This window comes from Colobus angolensis, unplaced genomic scaffold, assembly GCF_000951035.1.
Source record: "Colobus angolensis palliatus isolate OR3802 unplaced genomic scaffold, Cang.pa_1.0 Scaffold101, whole genome shotgun sequence".
Lineage (NCBI taxonomy): Eukaryota > Metazoa > Chordata > Mammalia > Primates > Cercopithecidae > Colobus > Colobus angolensis.
The window spans coordinates 3,806,347-3,825,855 of NW_012111031.1; the positions used below are offsets into that span (position 1 = coordinate 3,806,347).

Consider the following 19,509-nt stretch of genomic DNA (forward strand, 5'->3'; position numbering starts at 1 on the left):
AAAATATTTGGCAATGATGACCTGTGTTGCTTTCAGGAAAGTATTCCAGGTGATAGGGTCCACCATAATCCATATTGCCTTAACTCTGTTACAAGTGACAAAATTTTCTATCAATTTCCAACTTCCTAGCTCCAATGTCTCAAGAATATGCCAGGCGGGGGTAGGCACAGCTCCAGTGACAGCAAACAACTTTGGGATTGTATACATATAACTCAGGAGTTAACTCTATTGATCTGTGAAATTTAAAAAAAAAAAGCAAAAACTACTATTTACTCAATTTACTTAAGTCTTTAACTTCATAGTATGCAGAACTGAAAATACATAACAACTGTTGTTTTGTCATAATGTTGGGTGTGTTAGGCCTCAGAGGCAGGCCTCAGGTCTTCTCTTGCCCTCCTTTAACCTGTTCCAAGGCAGGACTCTAATTTTTCCCCATCGTTGTAAACTGTGTGTCTTTAAGACCCTCCCCAGAAAGGGTTTTTGCCCTATAGTGTAGGGGAGGAATGCTGACATCATAAAAACCCAAAGGAACTGGGTTAGGAGAGCTTCTGGATAGCTGAATACATGGAGGTTCCTGGAGGGTGGGGCTCCCAGAGGGCATGAAAGCTCTGCACCCCTGCTCCCATACCTCACCCTACGCATCTCCTCATCTGTATCCTTTGTAATATCCTTTGTAATAAACCAGTAACTGTGTTTTCTTGGGTTTTTCCTTTTTGGTTTTTTTTTGTTTTGTTTTGTTGGTGTTTTGGTTTTTTTTTTTTGATTTTTTAAATTTTTATTTTAAGTTCAGGGATACATGTTTAGGTTTGTTACATACGTAAATGTGTGTCATGGGGGTTTGTTGTACAGATTATCCCATCACCCAGGTATTAAGCCTAGTACCCATTAGATATTTTTCTGATGTTCTCCCTCATCCCATTCTCCACTCTCCAATAAGTGTGTTTCCCTCTATGTGTCCACATGTTCTCATCATTTGGCTGCCACTTATAAGGGAGAGCATGCAGTATTTGATTTTCTATTTCTATTCTGCTAAGGATAATGGCCTCCAGTTCCAACCATGACTTGCCAGGACATGGCAAGGTTAATTTAGGTTAATTCCATGTCTTTGATATTGTGAATTGTGCTGTAGTGCACATACACATGCATGTGCTTTTTTCTGTTTTTAGAGACAGTCTTGCTCTGTGGCCCAGGCAGGCATGCAGTGGCACAATCTCAGCTCACTGCAACCTCCGCCTCCTGGGTTCAGGCGATTCTCATGCCTCAGCCTCTGGAGTAGCTGGGACTACAGGCATGCGCCACCACACTCAGATAATTTTTGTATTTTTAGTAGAGATGGGGTTTTGCCATGTTGGCCAGGCTGTTCTTGAACTCCTGGCCTCAAGTGAGCTGCCCGCTTCGACCTCCCAAAGTGCTGGAATTACAGGCTTGAGCCACTGTGCCCAGTATCCTTGAGTTTTGTGAGCCGCTCCAGCAAATTAATTGAACCTAAAGAGTGTGGTGTGAGAACCTCAATTTGAAGCTGGTAGGTCAGAAGTTTTGGAAGCCTAGGCTGGTATCTGGGAGTGTGAGGGGCAGTCTTGGGCACTGAGCCCCCAACCAGTGGGATCTGACACTATCTCCAAGCAGACAGTATCAGAACTGAATTGGAGGATGCTCAGCTGGTATCTGCTGCTTAGTGTGTGGGGGAAAAAACCCACCCATTTGGTCACAGAAATGTTTTGTGTTGACGACTGTTGTGGTGGTATGAGAGCAGAAGAAAAACACAGTTTGAGAGAGTTTTTTCCTACACACCAATATGTTCTGGGTTATTTTTATTTCAGTGATAGTATATCATCAACAAAAATGTTTTTCAGCTTATCTTTTGTCTAAAAGAAAAAAAAATGTATATAAGCAATATAAAACATAGCCAGGTCTAAAAGCAATGGAGGTGCCTAAGATGGAAAATTTAAAGAGGCATTTACTCTCACTTGCACAACCTTAGTATGAAATGTACCCTTGGTGTGCTGAACACTAAACTGACAATAAAAGCAAGTTAATTTAAGATACACTGGCAAAATAGAATGATGTGTCTCTTACTTTCATGGTTTCCTTACATAAGAATGAAAGTACTTTCAGTTTAAAATGTTTTATTTGAATATATTACCTCATTTAATCTTCAAAGAAGTCTTAAAATTAAGTGTTATTATTCATTTTATGGATCAGAAAACTTAGCTATTTTAGTAAACTGTGACTGAATACATTAAAAATATTTTCTGAGTGTGGAATAATAACATTTGAAGTTTATAAATATTAAAACTAAAACTCTTAAACCTTTTAAAAATAAAAAAGCAAATGGAGAAGCTTCCTAGAATTAAGATATTTATGACTTTTTATTTAAAACATTTTATTAATTATTTTTCAGCTTTATCCATTTACTGAAAAAGGAATCTTTTTCCTTAGTTAAAAAAGAGCTAAGTATTTTTTTTAAGTCTTTCAAAACAGTAATCCTTTTGCTCAATTATAGACTAAGAGGAGATATTTTTCAGAACATAAAAGTCTTTAAAGGAATAGTAATGTTATATCAATGACACAATTTTATACACATGAACAAACACATTTATACCTTCAAATGTCTTTCAAGGTGGATTTATTAATTGATATGTTAGTCAAAATTTTGAAAGAAAATATGAGATATATAAATTTGATTAGGTCTGATTTAAAAAATTTTTATTTTATTTTAAACTAAGTTACTTTGTGGTGTTGAGTATTTTTAAAAGTACTTTAAAGTATTTTGAAAAGTGCAATATGTAAAATATATTTTGTGATTGTTCCATTAATTTAAAAATATTGTTTAAAGAAAGGACTTCCTAACTCAAAATTAGCCAAGATTTCTAAAATTGGGTCAAGGTTTACTTGAGGATGTCTGACATACCAGCTCTGGGAGGCAGCTCCAAGGGAGATGACAAAATTCACGTAATTAAACTAAAATAGCTAGTTATCTGAATGAGGTGTTACAGAAGTCAAAGTCCTCTCCCATCATTACTATCTTCAGTTCAACAAGGGTCTTCCTCCTTTCTAATAGCCAGGAAAAAAACCTTGTTAAAGAGTTTTTGTGGAATTTATCCTAAGTGCAATAGGAAAGTTACCTTCTGAATCCAAAGGAAAAAAAATCATATTCTAACTGAAATAATAAGACAAAAATATCTATGATGAATATTTGCAAAATGAATAAAAATTCGTACTGTATCCATCCAGACTAACATGATGAAACCCTGTCTCTACTAAAAATACAAAAAATTAGCCAGGCATGGTGGTGGGTGCCTGTAGTCCCAGCTACTAGGGAGGCTGAGGCTGGAGAATGGCGTGAACCCTGCAGGCGGAGCTTGCAGTGAGCGGAGACCGCGTCACTGCACTCCAGCCTGGGTGACAGAGCGAGACTTCGTCTCAAAAAAAAAAAAAAAAAAAAAATTCATACTGTAGGAAGAATTAATACTATAAAAGGAACTAATACAATGTGTGAAACAGACATTAAAAGAGGAACAGGAAAGCTCTTGAAGCTAGCATGTCTGATTATGACAAAAGTCAAAGATGCCTCACCAAATTTTGAAGGAGAGGGTTATGACTGAATAGAAAAACACAAGAAGGGTGAATTAGAGTTTAAAAGTCAAAAATAAACATGCTTGTACTGCTAAGTGACAAGGCATCAAATTATCTATTAATAATGCTCATGACTAAGATTTGTGAATAAGTTAAAAACAAGTGAATAAATAGATCCTATAATTACATGATCAAAATTAAAGTCATTTTTAAATAATTCCTGCCTCTTAACTAGCACCTCTATACCACAGAATGAAAATCACCCGGTTTTTGCTGATGGGAATCTAACTGGTACCCTTTGCCCACATATATTACTCTATGATAGCAAATTGTGTCATGTTTAACCTATTCCTAGGGCTAAAGTTTTTTGTTAAAAATTGCTTAGTGATTAAACATGGTATAGTTTTATTTTCCAGGAAATAACACTTAAAAAATTAAGCAACACTACTAAAAAATTTTACTGGTTTTTTGGGCTTTGCTGCTTCTACTTCTAGGTGGACCTACTCCAAGTTCCCAGAATTTCATAATCCTTAAAGCTTCTAATTCTGAAACGGAAGTAGATCTGAGACAGTAGGAGTAGGCTTATTGGTTGGTATTGGGTTCCTACCAAGTGATTTTTGTTGATATGCACATGTTACTATTTCTATACCTTTGGAAACCCCTTGGTCATTCTTGCCCTAGTGCCTTAAAATAAAAGGTTGGCCAAATACAATAGAAATTTGACATGTAAAGGTAACATAAGGGTCTTCAGGGACAATTTAGTTTCAGCACATCCCTTATGAAAAGGATGATTAGTACCCTTATAAAAGGGACCCCAGAGAGCTGCATTGTCCCTTCCACCATCTGAGGACATGGTAAGAAGGTACCATCGAGGAACCAGGAAACAGGCCTCCACCAGATATCAGATCTGCTGGAAACTTGATCTTGGACTTCCCAGCTTCCAGTACTGTGAGAAACACATTTCTGTTGTTTATAAGCCACCGAGTCTATGGCATTTTGTTAAAGCACACTGAACAGATCCAGTGTAATAAAGGTTCAGAAAATCTAATGATTAACTTCAAGCTTAGATTATCAATGGTCTAGGTCATCCTTAGAATGTCTGCAGGATTCTTTTTTTCTTCCCCACTTTTTAATTATTACCATATAGGGCATTCTTTTCTTAGCAATACAGATGAGAGTTTAAAATCATAATTTTAAAATTGTTTTCTCTGATAACTATGTGTACAATTTGCTTTTTAAACTCCTTTCATTTTCTGTTTATTAGGAATACATTAACTTCTTAAATGAAAAGTTAAGCAAGTATAAGAGATATCTCTTCTTTCCCCTTTAACAAAGAAAACCCTTTATCTATGAGTACAACTACAATTTTAAATTTAACTAAGTTCTTCTTGGTTAAAACAAAATCATATAATTAATATTGACTCTAGCCCTTGTTCATAAATTCTTTGACACAGTGGAAGAAAGGCAAGGCAAGGCAGATCGCCTTACCCCAATCTTTAAATATATGAAGCCAAATACTAAATTTCAACCAAAAAATTAAACTTTGGATCATGTTTCCATTCAGGCTATGCATATAAATAACAAATATTAAAGTTAAAAAGTATGCATTAGCTATTTGTACCTAAGTAAATGAAAATTAACAGGGCCCAACATAGACAAAATTATACATAAAAGAAAGATGTCTTCATCAACTCTAGCCTCCCTCCTCTTTGCCTCACAGAACATAGCAAAAGTTATCTCCCAAATTTCAACCACTCAGGAAAAATAGTTAATATTTTCTAGAACATCAGACTTTAGTTTTCAGTTATATTTTATAATGTAAACTCCTACTTTCTGACATGGCTTGTAATTTATTTGGGAGGCAGCATATATCACAGTCCCCAAGGAAGCTTTATTAAACATACATGCCAGGTTTCCCGTTTACTCCTAGGATTTTCATATACCCAAAAAGAGAGAATATCTACATGTTAGAAAAGCTCCTAAGCAGATTCTAATGTAATCCTACTATTCTCTTTCCTACCCTATTCCTGACACTTCTCTCAAATACATAAAAATATATTTAGACCTATGTATATATGTATGCATGTATATACCTAATCTCCACCACCTCCTTAAGAAGTATAAACTATATTTCTGCATTTTTCTAATTCTGATATAAATTTCTGAAAAGTGACTTAATATTCTTTCTTAAATAGCAATATTGTTGTAACAATTCAATTTCTTGTCTTCTTAGGTTCAAAAATGCCTTCAATCCTTCCCCAAAGCCTTTTTTCTGGAATTCTAATAACTCAGGCAAATTTGAGGTCTATCAAATGTAAAAAGTACAGACTCTACTGTGAATCTCAGAAATTCTCTAAATCATAACACATTCAATAGCTGACAGAAGACTTTTGTTTCTCTTTTTCCTAGCATTTGGGCTAAAGTGATGATAGGGTAAGAAGGCAGAATATTCTAAACATTTCATTAGCTTTAGTTCATGAGGATTAATTTTTAACTTTATCCCAGACTCAGTGGGCAAAAATATTGTGTGGACTGGTGAGGATACTGCACTATAAGGAAGACTGACAGCAGGAATCTTTCTATCATGCCTGATTTTGATAACTACAATTAATGAATCAAAGTCATTACCTTATACTTCATGGTTCTATTTTATTTCTCTCACTATCAAAATTCTGTCTTCATGATTATCTTAATTTAATAATAGTACTAGTTAATATCTATTGAATATCTACTATATGCTAGGTTCTATGCAAAATATTTTACATATATTATCTCATTTAATCTTCATAATATGTCTATAAAGTAGATAACCTGTATTTTATAGAAATTATAAATTTTGCCCCATATTATATGGCTGATAAGTGATGGAGCAGTGATTCAAACCCAAGTCTACCTGTTTCTACAACTTGTGCTGTTAGCTGCTATACTAGTACGGGAGTCACGTTCCTTTGCTCACCGTCTCTTTCACTCTTTCTTTGCTGATTGTCATACTTTTAACCATGTTTCTAGGTTGCTGTTTACCCCTATAATTAGCTCCACTGGTCACAATTCCATCTATCATTCATTCACTGATCCACTCATCTAGAGATGCTAAGAGAAATAACACATTCATGGTAGTGCCCACCATATAGAGTTGTTGTGAAAATAAAATAACCTACACAAAAAGTTTCGTACAATATATGGCACATGATAAGCAATCAATAATTCTACCCTCAAAGAGTTTAAGAGACAACATTTATTGAATGCCAGGCATAGCACCAACCACATTACTTATATTATTTCATTCTCACAATAAACTCTAGAAAGAAGTTACTATTTTTTTAAATGCCGTTTTGTAAGTGAAGAAAGGTAGACTAGGAATAAATTGTCTAGACTAGGAGTAAATTGTTAAGTGGTGGATCCAGGACACAGTTCCAAACTATTTGATTTCAGAGCCCTTGTTTTGAAGTTTTATGCTATAGTTTACAGTCTAATAAAAAAAAAAAACACAGATAAGTAAATAAAAAAGCAATGCAAAGTGTTAAGTACCACAATAAAAGAATGCACAGGATGCCATGAAAATCAGAAGAGACAACTAACTCAGATTAGGAGCATTAGAGAAAACTTCTTGGAAGAGGTTATGCTTGAGTTGAATCCTAAAGAAAGAACAAATTATTTTAAGTAAAAAACAGAGGAATAGAGCACTCAGAAGCGAGAGAAGAAAAAAATAGTATGGCCCTAGGGAAACTTCATGTAGCTAATCTATAAGATAAGAAAAACAGGCCGGGCGCGGTGGCTCAAGCCTGTAATCCCAGCACTTTGGGAGGCCGAGGCGGGTGGATCACGAGGTCAGGAGATCGAGACCATCCTGGCTAACATGGTGAAACCCCGTCTCTACTAAAAAAATACAAAAAACTAGCCGGGCGACGTGGCGGGCGCCTGTAGTCCCAGCTACTCCGGAGGCTGAGACAGGAGAATGGCGTAAAAAACCCGGGAGGCGGAACTTGCAGTGAGCTGAGATCCGGCCACTGCACTCTAGCCCGGGCAACAGAGCGAGACTCCGTCAAAAAAAAAAAAAAAAAGATAAGAAAAACAATACTTACTATAGGGCTGTTTTGACAATTAAATGAGATAATAAATGTAAAGTGCTTAGAAGGGCACCTGGCACACAAGCCTTTGAGACAGAAATTTTTCTTTTCATAATGCTAAAATACAGATTTCATAGCAGGGAAATAGCAAAATATAAACTCACTGAAGGATTTTAGGCAGGTGACTACCAGGGTTCAGATGGGACTTTCAGAGAGTTCTTTAAATTCCAGTGCCAAGCATATAATGGACACTTGGTTAATATTTCTAGAATACTGACATATGATGCAGCCATGTCGTGAGTTAAATTAACTATAGCGAAGCACAAACAAGAAAACAGATAATAGGATTTGTTTTCTAATTGACACTAAGTCACAACTATGGCAGCCAGCCTCCAACATCACCCCAATAATCTCTGACACTGGGTATTTATACCCTTGTGTAGACCATTTCTAAACTGTACCAGGGTTAGTCTGTGGGCCAATGACATATGGCAGAAATGATAGCATGTCACTTCTGCAATGAATTTATAAAAACCTGCAGTTTCCATATTAGGTTCTCTCCCTCTCTAGGATCTCTTCCACTGGGGTTGAGGCAGGGAGCTGCTATGGAGTAGGGCTACAGAGAGGCTCACGTGGCAAAAAAAATGAAGTCCCTGGCCATCAGCCAGCAAAGAACTAAGGCCTACCAACAACCACATGAGTGAACTTGGAGGTAGACTCTCCAATCCCAGTGAAGCCTTAAACTAACTGCAGGCTTGGTTGACAGTTTAAGAATCTCTCATGAGGAAACATGAGTCAAAACCATACAGTTAAGCCACCCCCAGTTTCCTGACTTTCAGAAATTGTGTGAGATAATAAATATTAGTTGTTCTAACAGATAATTAATATAGTCATTGATCTTTTTTAACTATAAAGAAAAGATTTCATGGAATACTTAACTTTTGAAAGTAAAATATGTATATTTATTTCTATAGCATTGTTTCTATCCAGGACTTGGGCAGTAGTTTTCTCTGGTACTCGTCTCATGTTATTACTTATCTACTCAAAGTAACTGTCAGTCTAATTCGTCTCTATACAACACTTTACTCTGTTTTGCTACCTAGTCTTGTGAAGGAAGCCAGGCTCTTTCTGTCAGCAAGGTTAGTATAAATTCCACTGGGTAAATAATATTGATAGAAAAAGTATAAGCTATAAGTCTGTTCTATATGACTTTTCATAATTAACATACATTTCTAAGGCAAGCTTGAACTTGTCTAGAGAGTAAAGAACCCCAAGGCTATTAAGTCAAGGTGCTCCTAAAAGAGATTCTGATTATCGAAGTAAGTGCAAGTCTGTAGTGCTAGTAGAAAAATTAACAATAGAGGAAGTAGAAGGTGGAATTGCTATTGTTTTCTGGGTATTTTAAGGAATATTATTAGAACTACATTACAGGAAATGTTTTTGTACTACCCTAAGCTGAATTCTAAGACTGTTTTGCCTCACAAGAGGAAACTAGAATAGAAAATAGAAAAATTTTGGCAGACCTTGGCCTTTCTGAGGATCTTTTCCATTTTACCTTGCTGGTCCTTTAATACTAGTATTTCTGCAGATCCGCTTGCCAATACATATGCTGGCTGACATTTTCTTTTTTTAAGAGAGAGTCTTGCTCTTGTTGCCCAGGCTGGAGTGCAGTGGTGCAATCTCAGCTCACTGCAACCTTCATCTCCCGGGTTCAAGCAATTCTCCTGCCTCAGCCTCCCAAGTAGCTGGAATTACAGGCATGTGCCACCACACTCAGCTAATTTTTGTATTTTTAGTAGAGATGGGTTTTCGCCATGTTGGCCAGGCTGGTCTCGAACTTCTGACCTCAGGTGATCCATCTGCCTTGGCCTCCCAAAGTGCTGAGATTACAAGCATGAGCCACAGCACCTGGCCTCATGATTTTAACTATATCTATATTATTCCTAAGTCTACATTTCTGACTAAAACTATGCTTTTAAGTTCTAGATCCATATTTCCAACTGGAAACCAAAGATATCCACATGAATATGTGGCAAACATCTCAAATATAATAGGTTCAAACATTACTTCATCACCAGCCAGCTATGAGATGGTCTTTCAATGCCTACTTCGGTTAATTGTGTTATCAAATACCGAATCACCCATAGCACAAATCTTAAAATTATCCCCAGTTAACCTCAGTTCCATGCAGGACCTAATCTTTTCATTCATCCTTTTAACATACTTGTGTTTTTATATTTACAATAGATTTCTTTTGGATACCATAGAGTTGGGTTTTGTTTTTCATCCACTCTGATAATCTCTGCCTTTTAATTGGGCTGCTTAGAGCACTGATATGTAATGCAATTATTAATATGATTAGTTTAAATTCTACATCTATTTGTCTCATCTTTTTTTGTTGTTCCCTTTTTGACAAAGATACAAAAGCAAATCAATAGAAAAAGGATAGCCTTTAAAACAAATAGTGCTGAAACAAGTGAACATCCATGGTGCCCTACCTCAGCACCCCCTGAAAAAAACCTCAACCCAAATCTCAAACCTTGTACAAAAATAAACTTAAAATGGATCATGGACTTAAAATGTGAAACTATAATTTTTTAAGTATAAGGGAAAATCTTCAGGATCTGGAGTTCTTAGATTTGACACCAAAAGCATAATCCATAAAAGGAAATAGTGATAAACTGGACTTTATCAAAATTAAAAACATTTGGATGAGAAAGATGATGTGAAGAAGATGAAGAAAGAAGCTACAGGCCAAGAGAAAATATTTGCTAACCACATATCTACCAAAAAAGACTAGTACTGAGAACATATAAAGAACCCTCAAAACTCAATGATAAAAAACGAACAATCCAATCAGAAAATGAGCAAAGACATGAAGAGAAATTTCACCAGAGAGGAAATACAGGTCACAAATAAACAGGGAATGGTTAATCAATATCATTAGCTATCATCCTGATGGGAAATGCAAATTATAACCTCACTGAGATATCCTTACACTACAGAATGACTAAAATAAAAAACAAAGACACCACCAAATGATGGAAAGAATGCAGAGAAAGTAGATCACTCGCTCATATATTGCTGGCGGAAATTTAAAATGATTCAACCATTCTGGAAAATACTTTTGCAGTCTTTGATCAAAGAAAATGCACAATAACCACACAACTCTGCAATTTTACTCATTAGGCATTTATCCCAGAGAAATGAAAACCCACGTTCATACAAAATGCAAATGTTCATAGCAGCTTTATTTGTGACAGCCAAAAACTGGAACCTGCCTTGATATTCTTCAACATGTGTCTGACCAAAGAAACTGTAGTACATTCATACTACAAAATACTAGTCAGCAATAAAAAGGTATGAACTATTGATACACACAATATCGTGACCGATCTCCAGAAAATTATACTGAGTGAGAAAAAAACTAATCCTGTTTGATTCCATTTATATAACATTTTTGAAATAACAAAATTGGAGAAATGAAGGGCAGATTAGTAGTGGCCAGGTATTAGGGACAGCGATAGAGAGGCTGGAGGGATGTGGGTGCAATTGCTTGTGGTGGTGGATACATGGACCTACACATTTTCACCAGGTCAGGCTGCCTGGTGGAATATAGTGGAAACCCCTGAAGAGTGTCCCTCTACAGCCCTGATGTTTCTGGGTTGAGAAAGAGTCTCGGCTGTAGGGTCAAAGAGACTTCCTGGACCACGGTGTTTTTTGTGGCTGGGTCCCTTCTGCTGGTTTCACTTGCTTGCCAGGAGCTTCCTAATGGGGAAGGGAATCTTAGGAGTCCTAGGCTTGTTGGATAAAAGCACCCAAAGCAAAATGACTAATGCTATTTCCAGATATTGCTGACAGAGCAATATCGAAATAACCCATCTGTTAAAAAATTTTTTCTCCCTTTATATTATCAAGACTGAATCAAAAAACAGATTCACTTAAGAAGAATTTTATTTATATTTATTTACTTATTTATTTATTTTTAAGATGGAGAGAGATTCTCACTATGCTACCCAGGCCGTTCTCAAACTACTGGCCTCAAGTGATCCTCCTGCCTCAGCCTCCCAAAGTGCAAGGATTACAGGCATGAGCCACTAAGCCTGGCTCATTGAAGAAGAATTTTAAAACTTCAATGTTTCAATTTATAGTATAAAATACAAAGTTATTATGATTGAAGAAATTATTTCTTTTAATTCTCAACATTTAAAGAACATATATTCTTGTAACCTTTAAATAAACAGGATGTTAACCAAAGCATCAAAGAGTAAAAGACATTAACCTAATCACTGAATGGGGAGAAGAGAGAAGTCAGGGTGGAATGTGACTGAAATGGAACTGTTGACCTGAGGCTCTTTAATGAGAGACAGCTACTCTCTTTATTTAGTTTCAGAACACTGGCAAGTAGCCCAAAACAAAACAAAACATACATTCCTATTTTATGAGGTGCCATGAAAAATAAGAATCAGAAGTAGACATGTAGAATCTTACCAAGTCAAAATACTGTTTAGAAATTTCTAATTGCCCCAAAGATCTTGGGGACATGAACATGGTGAGTGAATTTCTGGGAGGTGAGCTGGAAATACAGATTGGGGAAGGCCTTTTAAAGATGTTGATCAGTTAAAGGTTAATTCCTTGAGACAGTCACATGATTCATTCCTTATTAGCAAGGCCTTCTTTGACCTCCCTATATAGAACGGTAAGAGCCCACCCCCTTTTTCCTCCTGAATTATTTTTCTTCAGAGAACTTATCACCATATGACCAGTTGTATAATTGTTTATTTAGTGATTGTCTTCTCCAAATAAAATATAAGATCAGGGATTTTGTTTTATTCACTGCTATATTCCCAGCACCTAGAAAAGCACCTGGTACACAGTTACACTCCATAAATATTTCCCTACTGGATAAAAAAAAAAATATCAGTGAACCCAGAGATGAAGACAACATAAGCAGGAAAAAAGTTTTAATATGCCTGTCTTAATTTCCTATTTATATGGCCAGAGCAAAAATCCAGCAATCTTTTTTGGTTGGGCTGAAATAGACCACTTCTGTTTAACTAAAACAACAACAAAAGGCTGGGCTTTAACAGGGAGCCTTTTGTAGAAGCTGTCCTTTGGTCTTTTGTTTCTAACCTTTCTGGAGTAGTGCTTGTATCTTCTAGTATAGACAGGAAACCCTCCAAGTTTCCACACATGTGAAAACAGTTGATTAAAGCAAGCACACTAGAAATAAAAAAAAGTGATCACAGAAATTTTGTTCTGAGAATAGATGGCTAGTGGCTTAGAATCATACCAATAATTCTTCTTTACCTTTGAGCATCAGTATCTGTTAAAGAGCTCGTCTCTTTCGTTGAATTCAGAGCTAGTCTCTTTCGTTGAATTCCAATTGGGTTAAGAGCAAAACATTTATCTACATAAATACCTAAAGTCAAAATATGTTTTTGGTTTTAAGCATACTTGCATTAATGTTCATAGCACTAGTCCTTAAAAATCAGTCATCTATAACAAAAAGAAAAAAAAGAAAGAAATCTAATCAAATGTATAGTCATTTTTATTTTGAAGGCCAAAACTTAAAAAAAAATACAAATATTAAATTTGGGTACCTAAAACTGACTGAGAACCACTTTTAAGTTAAGGACAAAATGATATGCTTGTTTAGACACATTTCCCACTTTTTTGAATGGGTTGTTATTTTTTGTTAGTTTGTTCTAACAGACTTGTTTCTGTAAAGAAATTTGTCATTTAACTATTCTGTAAATGTTATAACTCATATGATTCATATGATGGACTGATATTTTCTTTCCACTTTATGTTGTTCTTGCAACAAAATTATTTAGTCAAATCTATCTAGAGACACAATCCTTCTACTTTTTGACCTGGGCAGGTTCGCCCCTCCTTAGGCAACCTGGCCGTCCCCTGCTCCCGGGAGGTCACCATATTGATGCAGAACTGCACAAGCCCAGAACTCCTGGGTGCCAGCGATCCTCCCACCTCACCTCCCACCATGCCTACCGAGTAGCTGGGACTACAGGCATGTGTCACTGCACCTAGTAATCCTTTCTAGTTTCTTATGTTGCCCCCTTGTATCTTTTCTACATCTAACTGTACAATATTTTCTGCAACATTCCTCTGAGTCATTTCAAAGCACCGAACTTGGTTTGACTAAAACAACCCTTTTTTGCACTTACATTTCGTAACATTACAATAATATGAAAAACCAGCAAATATAAATCTGGGAGTAAACAATGCTTAAACTTTTAATACATACAATTTCACTACTGGGAGCAAAAGAATTCAGGTATATCAGAGAATACCTTTCTAGCCACAAGCATTCAGCTTCCAGGAGCATCCTGAGAGACCAATCCTTTTCAACTTCTACTCCTCAGTAATAGGTAAAAGATACAAGTCAATAAGTATTTACTTAAACTGAAGAGTACTTGGATTTCTGATAATAATCTATGCTGGAAGGTGTTAAATTTGCTATTCACAGAAAACCCTGTTCTAATTATCTGAAAGCAGCAGAGACATTTCCTGCTTTTGTATAAAACTTGGCACATTACTATGTACAAATGCAAACTTTTTAAATAAATAAAGATGAAGCTAAACATGAAGCATGGCCATCATACGATTTTAATGTACAGAAGGATGAAAATGTCTAAAATCTCTTAATCTTAAATTTCTATCATAATGTTAGAATTTAGTGTTTTTAAAAGTCTATATAGCGTTACACATTTAAAAACAAAGTTCTTTGTTTGATATTTACCTAAGCTATGGACCAAGTTTCCTATTTTATGTCTGATATGGTTTGAATGTTTGTCCCTCCCAAATCTCATGCTGAAATTGATCTCCAATGCTGGAGGTGAGGTTTGGTAGAAGGTGACTACATCATGGGGGTGGATCCCTCATGAAGTTTAGCACCATCCCCTTGGTGATAACTGAGCTCTCGCTCAGTTAGTTCACAAGAGATCTGCTTGTTTAAAAAGGGTATGGGACCTCCTCCTTCCTCTTGCTCCTACTGCTACCATGTGACATGCCTGTTCCCCCTCCGACTTCTGCCATGAATATAAGCTCCCTAAGGACTCACCAGAAGCCGAAGAGATGCTGGTGCCATGCTTCCTGTACAGCCTGAAGAACCATGAGCCAACTAAACCCTACTCTTTTCTTTATAAATTACTCAGTCTCAGGTATTTCTTTACAGCAATGCGAGAATGAACTAGCACAACATCAGTAAGAAAAAAAGGGGTGAAAGCTACCTGTTACAATGAGAAAATGTGACTAGAAGTGAAGAAACTAGGATTCGAGTTCCCACTCCAGCAATAATCAGCTATAGTTTTAGTTTCCTAAGTTGTACTTGAGTGACCGGAAGGAGAGCTAAACTATATACCAAAGAAGATGAATGGCTAGTTGTAACAGGGGTAAGGTGGACTTTTATTATGAATTTCTAGGATCTAGTGCTAGCTCCAACATTAGAGGATATCAAGACTAATGCAATATGCAACGTGTTAACCACTAAGCAAACTAACTTAGAAAGATATGTGGTTTTTATAAGCAAAGCTTATGTCTATTTGATTTAAATTGGCTGTACATTAGCAAAAGTGCTAAAAAAGGCATACCAAATGCATCACATGATCACTTCTTTATCTGACAGAGCACAGGCATTCTATTTGGTGAAGAAAACAAAATAAATCTTATTGTTATTGTTCCATGTTTTCCCACAGCATAACCTTTATTTCTATAAAGTTAATATATTATAGGTGATTTCATCTATAATAGTATCTTTTTGGAGTTTTACATTCAAAATTTGTTTTCATTTCATTTTATTCTGAAAACTCTTCATAAGGTCAAAAGGGCATGTTATATCCATCTTAAAGTCCAGGGCAGAGTTTGCCCAAGGTAAGGTCAAAATTTAGAAATCAAGGATTCTGGATCTCTAGGTCACAGTGATTTCTACTATCCCTTTATGCATGCACTCATTGAGTTGTATTCTTTCATTAGACAAACATGTATAAGGAACTGGGTTGGGTACTTCTTGTGAGGACCCAGCTTTTAGTTTTGACTTCATTGTTCTCCACCAATAATCACTTTGTAATCCTAAGCAAGTCACAACTTCTCTGAATTTTAGTTTCTTGATCTGTAAAATTGAGACAATGATATATGCTCTTTCTATCATTCAAAATTCGTGTGGAGACTAAATTAGATAGAAAGTTGAGGGCTGAAAAGAATTCTATAGGTCTAATTTAATACTCTTCTTTTACAAATACACAACAGAGAAGCTAAATTATTTGCTCAAGGTTATGTTAATATTTTTTCCTTTAAGAGTTGAGGTCTCTCTATATTGCCCAGGCTAGACTGGAATTCCTGGGCTCAAGAGATCCTTCCACCTCTGCCTCCTGAGTAGGTGGGGCTCAGGAGATGCACATCAATTTTTAGTAACTGGGATTAGAATCCAGGTCACTTAACACCTAGTGAAACTGGTCCTTTCATTACACTTTGCAGCTTCTAGAGTAGGTGAAAAATATTTGAAAGCTACAACCCACCCAGCCTTTCCCAACTAAGGTTTGATGACCAAATTCAGCCTTTATGCAACAAGGCATATATTGTATGTGAGGAATTAACATCTTCTAGGAATTCAGAGTAGGACTAGGTTACGTAGCATCCTTGAGAGAATGGAGAAAATAGTCAAATAGTTTTCTGTGTTTTGGGATGAGAAAGGCAGCATGACTATACTAATGGGACATTATTACCAGGAATGCCCAAGCCTTCAAGACCTGAAATGTAAAATTTTGTATTCAACTGTAAAGGCTAGCCTTCATTACACATCATCTCCTCAAGAAGCTCTTTACTAAATTTGTAGACTCTCATCTCTATGTGTTAGTAATAGCTATTGTTATATATTGTATTGCAATTATTTCTTTGTTTTGTATTATTATTTTTTTCTTTTTTTTGAGACAGAGTCTTGCTCTGTCACCCAGGCTGGAGTGCAGTGGCATGATCTCTGTCACTGCAACCTCTGCCTCCTGGGTTCAAGCCATTCTCCTGCCTTAGCCTTCTGAGTAGCTGGGATTACAGGTGTCAGCCACATCTGGATGACTTTTTTGTATTTTTAGTAGAGATAGAGTTTCACTGTGTTGGCCAGGCTGGTTTTGAACTCCTGACCTCAAGAGGTCTGCTCGCTTTGGCCTCCCAAAGTGCTAGGATTACATGCATGAGCCACCACACATGGCCTTTTCATTCTTAATTGAATTGCACGAATATGTCTTAAAAGGCAAACTAAGTACTGTGGAAGTACAGAAAAGGAACTGATGAGACTAAGAAGACTCCATAGAAAAGATGTGATACGATTCTAAGAGCTGGAGATGAGGAAGCAGCAAGAGAGTTTGAAAAAAGATAAGGATGAAGGGACAACTCAAGTGTATGCACAGATAAATATGCGACAACTCAAGTGTATGCACAGATAAATATGCTTATTCAAGTTTTAAATCTTATCACAGTAACATTTTCACTCCTCTTGATTTCCTTTCCCTACTTGTCTGAACCTGCTTCAACCATCGTTCCCATCAACTTTTACTTTGCTATAATCATCATTCATCACCTTTTAAATCTTTCCTCTTCTACTTTCATCCAACTCTATAAAAGTTGGTTCAACTCTTTGAACTCGGGTAAATGACTCACATTCTGGTAAAAAGTATCATAAAGTATTAAGTGTTTACAATAATGAAAGGAAGGTAAATCACTTCCAAATGATACCAATAGACTTAAGGTAATACTAGTCTAGAATTTAAAATTTTTCCTCCTTAGGCTAAAAGATCTTTTTATAGAAAATAAATATATTCTGTCAACATAAATTACAAATGTTCATTTCTCAAATTAAAAAAGGTTTATTTGTGGCCAGGCACAGTGGCTCAAGCCTGTAATCCCAGCACTTTGGGAGGCCAAGACGGGTGGATCACAAGGTCAGGAGATCGAGACCATCCTGGCTAACACGGTGAAACCCCGTCTCTACTAAAAAAATACAAAAAAACTAGCTGGGCGATGTGGCAGGTGCCTGTAGTCCCAGCTACTCGGGAGGCTGAGGCAGGAGAATGGCGTAAACCTGGGAGGCGGAGCTTGCAGTGAGCTGAGATCCGGCCATCGCACTCTAGCCTGGGCAACAGAGTGAGACTCTGTCTCAAAAAAAAAAAAAGAAAAGAAAAGAAAAAGAAAAAGATTTATTTGTTTCTACACCTAAATAGAAAATTTTATCATAATGAGCATCAAAAGAATCCCAAATGAGAAAACTGCTTTTTTCATTAGTATAAATTAGAGATGGAAGTCACATTTCACCATGGCAAACACGTGCTGCATGCAAAATGACTAAAGTAAGTTTAGAATAATTCTTTTTAAATTTTAAAATATCAGTGTTCCATATATTTTTTTTTCTTTCTTCTTTTAAGAGACAGTGTCTCGTTATGTTGCCTCGGCTGGAGTGCTGTGGCTATTCATAGGTGTCATCATAGAGCAATGAAGCCTCAAACCCCTGTGGCCTTAAGTGATCCTCTTGTCTCAGCCTCTAGAGTAGCTTCAAGTACAGGTGTGTACCACTATGCCTGGCTCACACTTTCTTTTGAACTTAAATGAATTTATTTCTGTTTTAAGTCTCACATACTCTCTTATCTAATTTTTTTTTTTTTTTTTTGGCATATCCCCTGTTCTCAATGTTATGTACAATTTCAATTATGGCCTTCAAAACTTTTAATGAGAGAATTCTTTAAAGTTTTAATCAATTCCTGTTTGATCAATTTTATAGTAAAAGAACATGGTGTCTTACTGTGGAAAAAAATAGATCTTTTAAAGAAGAATGCTACTGAAACATAAAGGGAAGCCTTTTACAAAATATTTAATCTTACACATGTTTCTTGGGCAACCTGGTTTCAAAAATCAGAAATCCTTAAACATAAAGAATGTAAGGTGACTCCTTGATCTATTATACCTGAGAGTGAAAAAACTCAACCTGCGGAGGTCGCAGTGAGCCGAGATCGCACCACTGCACTCCAGCCTGGATGACAGAGCGAGACTCCATGTCAAAAAAACAAAAACGAAAACAGAACCAAAAACCCAACCTAGCAGCTTAAGCATTGAAAGTATTCAAAGAATCAGAATTAGATGTCATTAAATTTTAAAAACTGATGCATTACACAATGAAATTCACTCTATTTCATTCTTTTTATTTATTTACTTATTTATTTGAGAACAGGCCTCTCTATAACTCAGGCTGGAGTAAAATGGTACAATCATAGCTCAATGCAGCCTCAATCTCCCGGGCTCAAGTGATCCACCCACCTCAGCCTCCCTAGTAACCAGGACTACAGGTGCACACCACCACACTTGGTTAATTTTTTGAAACAGGGTGTCACTATGTTGCCTAGGCTGGTCTTGAAATCCTGGTCTCAAGTGATCCTCTCATCTCAGCCTCCCAAAGTGTTGGGATTATAGGTGTGAACCATAGCTCCCGGCCAAGATTCACTATATTTTGAATTGGTTGTATATGTAGGCTATATTCTTTCCTTTTTTTAAGACAAGGTCTTGATCTGTCACCAGGCTGAAGTACAGTGGTATGATCAAGGCTCACTGCAGTCTTAACCTCGTAGGCTCAAACAATCCTCCCACTTCAGCCTCCCAACCAGCTGGGACCACAGGTTCACATCACCACACCCAGGTAATTTTTAAATTTTTTATAGAGACAGGATCTCCCTATGTTGCCAAAGCTGATACACTATATTTCAAATCAGTCTACATGGTCATTATGGCAACAGTCCTAAAAAAAAGGCTTGTCTTCCCCATTTTTTAAAGTTATTATACTTTAAGTATTGGGATACATGCACAGAAC

The 19,509-nt window shown here is 36.5% G+C and overlaps 1 protein-coding gene and 1 long non-coding RNA gene across 2 annotated transcripts in view; one reads left to right on the top strand and one right to left on the bottom strand.

Annotated features, from left to right (window-relative positions):
- Nucleotides 1–19,509, bottom strand: part of RB1 (retinoblastoma 1) — a 182,234-nt gene that overhangs the window by 30,554 nt on the left and 132,171 nt on the right. The window lies entirely within an intron of this gene.
- On the top strand, nt 577–19,259 carry LOC105510060. Its single transcript, XR_001001519.1, has 4 exons — nt 577–684; nt 5,810–6,009; nt 17,876–18,001; nt 19,198–19,259. It is a non-coding gene; the product is annotated as an uncharacterized LOC105510060 (long non-coding RNA).